Below are 5,836 nucleotides of genomic sequence, written 5' to 3'. Positions count from 1 at the left end.
ATTGGTTGAACCCAAGCCCACTTCTGATTTGTTTGCAAGCTTGGGTTAAATTAAAGACATCGAATCAAGAAAACAAGTTCGAACAATATGAGACATAAGTTGTGTTCGATTCTCTTCTGTATTGTCAAAGCAATATTTGGCCGATTGGGGCATTTTTTTAGTATCAGGAGATTTTTTTCCCCAATTTTCGCACAATTGACGGTTTTATTTCTATATCACACATCCTTATTATATTGAAACTCGACCTTTTTTCTTTCCACATATTACACAGACGAACATTAAGATAGAAGTTTGGCGTGATTGTTTTAAGTTTGTTATTTTGATACCTAGAGATTCACCATTTTCCATCTTTTGCCCGGGAAATTCAGCCCTGCCTAAGATACTGTATTTTTTTCTATCATGATCTTTACTTTTTTCAAGATTTCGAATAGTTGGACAATCAATTACATTTTCATTATTTGATTGGACGTTGCAAGACAAATTGAAATACAAATACGAAAACTTATTTCTTTCCAAAGTTTGCATTGCAACCCAGAGTCAATTCTAGTGACCCAGAGGCTCAATGTGCGTTTTGAGAGCACCTTCAAGCTCTCGAGAATCCAGGCTAGTTCGAACAATGAATACACCTCTTCTTTCTCGGGCTCCTTCATTGTTTTAATTTGCTTCCCTCAATATTCGTAGGGAATACGTAGGCCTTGTTGATCGCGTTGCATCTTTTAAGTCAGACTTGGACAAGTTTTTGACTAAAATGCGGGATCAACCTTATATTCAAGGATTAGCCAGATCAACCCACTCCATTTCGTTGGTTGATCAAATAATATATATAAAATAAAGTCAAGTAAAATGAATAATTTTCTCGTCTTGAACTGCTGGGATTCCAATCCCGATAGCGCGTATAGGAAGTCCGCGAAAAAATAAATAAATTACCTCATGTCTGGGAATAGAGTGAAATGCTTGGGGTAACGCTCTTCACCACAGTTTTATAAGTCCTGAAAAATAATGAAAGTATAAATGGTTGATACAAATCAAAACGTTGACCCTTGAGAGGAAGAGGACATCTTTCAAAAGTTGAGGTAATGACTTTGAGGAATTCAAGTAAAAGAAATATTTGCAACTTAGTGACACAATATGTTGTGGTCTGTATTGACACAAAGGGGAAGTGATCTTTTCATTTGGCTTTTATTTCGGTAACACAAGAAGCAAAAGTATAACATTCAAAAGATTTTTTCAGAGTAGATAAGTTATATTTAGTTGGTTAAGGTATTGTAAGTTAGGTTATCTTGTAATACCGTTTTGTCTCAAAATAAAAAAGCCTTAAAAACTGATGTTCTGTAACGTTCTATCATTTAGCCCAATGCTTGAAAATTTCATTGACCTTTTTTCAAGAGCTGCAATATTTTACAGCTAAACTAAGTTTTCAAACAAATATTTAGCCTATTTTTAATGTTTTGCGATTTTGCAACCTACTATTTCTTAACCTTTCCCATTTCAAACTTTAATTGTCGAAGTTTCTGATTATAACCTTCAGTAGTAGCTTGTTCCACTTCTTCACACCCTCAAGGAGAGGCATTGTTCCGTCCAAGAAAAGAAGGAAAAACGCGTAATTCATAATGTCTTAAAAATCTCGACTTTGGAGACCGGGAAAGAACGAATCTTGAGGAAAATGACTGATTGTACGGTGGGGCTCGGCGTTACTTCTTCGTCCTCAGTGACGATATCTTGAGCTCTGGATATAAGCAGAGCACCTGGGGTGACATACACTCTTTAATCAAATTATAAGGCACCTTGGATTAAATGAATGTTTTCAAACGTCTAACAGTCCCTGATTGCCAAGGTCAAAATATTAAACGCTCACTACATGGACACTTTTTAACAACCCTAAACCATGGGCAACATGATTTTATTTTCTTTTTTTTAGTACATTTCTCAACCCTATTAATCGCACACCATCCAAAAGACGGCTTAACTGACAAATGATCCTCTCTATCCATAGTGTATGCAAACGGCTGGCTTATCATCAACTCAAACTATCAAACAAGAACCAAATTTATGTTCTAAAGTGAATCTTACTCTTGATTTGCATTTATTGACCTAAGAAACAAATTAAGTTTCAAAGACAATAATATTTTAACCTCTTTATGCGCTTCGGAACGTGGCAAACCCACTCAACCTCTTTTTTGCAATCTGCATTTTGTTGAAATTGCTACACAAAAGAGAGAATTGCATTGACCAAAGGTATGTGTTAACCCATTTAAATGCGTTCATTGCTGCGGTTCAAATGTCAGACCTCCATTTTTATACTCCGCCGTATTTCATGTTTTGCGAGCATTCGTAAGAGCTCCAAAGGACAGAAAATAGACCATTACGTTTCAAACATTTCATCAAAATCCGGTTCTGAACACATGATAAATTCTCTACCATAAAAATAGAAGCAAAATCAGAAGCAATTCTTTCAAACTTATCTTGTGGTGAGTTGTTCGCAAAGGACGAAAATTATTCTACTATTTTTCCTCAAGTATCCAGTTGACTTGTTCGTATTAAGTTAACAGTTGCATATTGTAAAAGTCTTGGTTGGGTCTTAAGACACTATGGAATTGAAATTATCGTGTTTTTGGGGAAATGACTGTATCTTTGATTGAACAATATTCACAATTTATAAAGGGTAATCATTAGGCCTGGAAGATGATTTCTTTTTGAGGGCCAAAACATAACTAATAGGTTTTTTTGAAAGCAGGAAACATTTTTTCTCACCGGGGAAAGATTTTCCAACGCAAAGATGTAAGCCAGTTAAAAGGCAAAAAAAGACAAATGAAATAAATTTGTAAAATTTGAATCCATCGGTGGAATTTGATCTGTTCCCTAGGCTAATTTGTGTTCCACTGCCTTTAAGACTACTTTACTTCATTTGCTCCATTTTTTTGGTTTGTTTTTTAACGGGCTTTTCTAACCGCTACAAGGATCCCTAGCACTAGCACTATCCCCAGTATTCCCTAGTATCACTAGCACTATCCTCACTACTAATAAAATGAAAATAATAATTAGTCTATGAGTTCAATGCATAGATAACCATAGAAGAGTAAAAATCGAGTTTAGTGTGACTTTTTACTGCAGCAGAATCGGTAACCAGTGGATAGTGCAACTCCAGCCAATTAAAAATCAGATACCCTTCAGCCTTTCAGCTATCACCTATCAGCTCTGAAAACGAGTCCCCCCCTGGCTAGCTCGCCATCTCTAGTCCTTGTTTCCTCTATGAGATACCTACATATCGATTGATCGAGGGTGCTGCTATTGTATGTTTTGTCTCAGCTGTCGTGGGGGTCAATAGGATACGATCGCAGCCTCAGTTTGTTTGGTTTTTTGTACCCCTTGCGCCCAAGCGCCATCTTTCGGATATGTAGGGATATGTCAAACGTAAAAATGCCACCGCTTTTTTAACCAGCTATTGAACTTCTGTCTCAAAGCGAGCTTAAAGTTTTACCTTTTTATTGCTTCTATCTCTATCCATTTTTTTTTGTGTGTAGCAGCTCCGCTTATTTCGACGCTATTGTTATTGACTCATGCCATAGCCAAAACCTCGACACATCCCTACGTAAGTCAAAAGGGGGCGCTCAAGCGCAAAGGGTAAACAAAGACCCCCGTGAGCATGTCCTATAAGTTCCATTCGCATTCAAGTACAACTATTATACAAATCTGAATCGTAGATAGTACATCCAAATGCTGAATGAAGCCCCATATACAACACTTTACCAAGCAATGGCTCTCTTCTGCACGCTTTATAAAACGGTTTGATCAATTAACTGACAGCTTTTTAAGAACAAAACGTTTAAGGAATTATGCATGGTTAGGTCAATAAATGCAAATCAAGAGTAAGATTCACTTTAGAACATAAATTTGGTTCTTGTTTGATAGTTTGAGATTGATGATAAGCCAGCCGTTTGCATACACTATGGATAGAGAGGATCATTTGTCAGTTAAGCCGTCTTTTGGATGGTTTGCGATTAATAGGGTTGAGAAATGTACTAACAACAGAAAAGAAAATCAAATCATGTTGCCCATGGTTTAGGGTTTGTTAAAAAGTGTCCATGTAGTGAGCGTTTAATATTTTGACCTTGGCAATCAGGGACTGTTAGACGTTTGAAAACATTCATTTAATCCAAGGGTGCCTTATAATTTGATTAAAGAGTGTATGTCACCCCAGGTGCTCTGCTTATATCCAGAGCTCAAGATATCGTCACTGAGGACGAGAAGTAACGCCGAGCCCCACCGTACAATCAGTCATTTTCCTCAAGATTCGTTCTTTCCCCGGTCTCCAAAAGTCGAGATTTTTAAGACATTATGAATTACGCGTTTTTCCTTCTTTTCTTGGACGGAACAATGCTCTCCCTTGAGGGTGTGAAGGAGTGGAACAAGCTACTACTGAAGGTTATAATCAGAAACTTCGACAATTAAAGTTTGAAATGGGAAAGGTTAAGAAATAGTAGGTTGCAAAATCGCAAAACATTTAAAAATAGGCTAAATATTTGTTTGAAAACTTAGTTTAGCTGTAAAATATTGCAGCTCTTGAAAAAGGTCAATGAAATTTTCAAGCATTGGGCTAAATGATAGAACGTTACAGAACCATCAGTTTTTAAGGCTTTTTTATTTTGAGACAAAACGGTATTACAAGATAACCTAACTTACAATACCTTAACCAACTAAATATAACTTATCTACTCTGAAACAAATCTTTTGAATGTTATACTTTTGCTTCTTGTGTTACCGAAATAAAAGCCCAAATGAAAAGATCACTTCCCCCTTTGTGTCAATACAGACCACAACATATTGTGTCACTAAGTTGCAAATATTTTCTTTTACTTGAATTCCTCAAAGTCATTACCTCAACTTTTTGAAAGATGTCCTCTTCCTCTCAAGGGTCAACGTTTTGATTTGTATCAACCATTTATACTTTCATTATTTTTCAGGACTTATAAACTGTGGTGAAGAGCGTTACCCCCAAGCATTTCACTCTATTCCCAGACATGAGGTAATTTATTTATTTATTTTTTTCGCGGACTTCCTTACCGCTATCGGGATTGGAATCCCAGCAGTTCAAGACGAGAAAATTATTCATTTTACTTGACTTTTATTTATATATATTATTTGATCAACCAACGAAATGGAGTGGGCTGATCTGGCTAATCCTTGAATATAAGGTTGATCCCGCATTTTAGTCAAAAACTTGTCCAAGTCTGACTTAAAAGATGCAACCGGATCAACAAGGCCTACGTATTCCCTACGAATATTTGAGGGAAGCAAATTGAACAATGAAGGAGCCCGAGAAAGAAGAGAAGGCATAATACGAGTGACATGTAAAAAAAGATTCAGGTATTTGCACAGCAAATCACATACTTTATTGATTGCCCTTGTTTAGCGACGTATCTCAAAGGTGTAACGAAATGTAAAAAAAATGCAACACGATTATGAGACATTCGGAATTTCGTTTCAATCTCCCCAAAACGCGGGTGAATGTGGGCAATATGATTGCGCCCGTACGTAATCGACGTAATCCAGACATCTTTGGAGGTCAGCATGGGCAGAGGCTTGTTTCTTCCGTTTCCGATAAGTGTTTCCACCACATGGATGAAAATTGGAACTTGGGACCCATCATAATTCCTTAAACGTTTTGTTCTTAAAAAGCTGTCAGTTAACTTGATCAAACCCGTTTTATAAAGCGTGCCAGAAGAGAGCCATTGCTTGGTAAAGTGTTGTATATGGGGCTTCATTCAGCATTTGGATGTACTATCTACGATTCAGATTTGTATAATAGTTGTACTTGAATGCGAATGGAACTTATAGG

Source organism: Tigriopus californicus, chromosome 4 (assembly GCF_007210705.1).
Source record: "Tigriopus californicus strain San Diego chromosome 4, Tcal_SD_v2.1, whole genome shotgun sequence".
NCBI lineage: Eukaryota > Metazoa > Arthropoda > Copepoda > Harpacticoida > Harpacticidae > Tigriopus > Tigriopus californicus.
Note: the sequence above shows the minus strand (reverse complement) of the source record.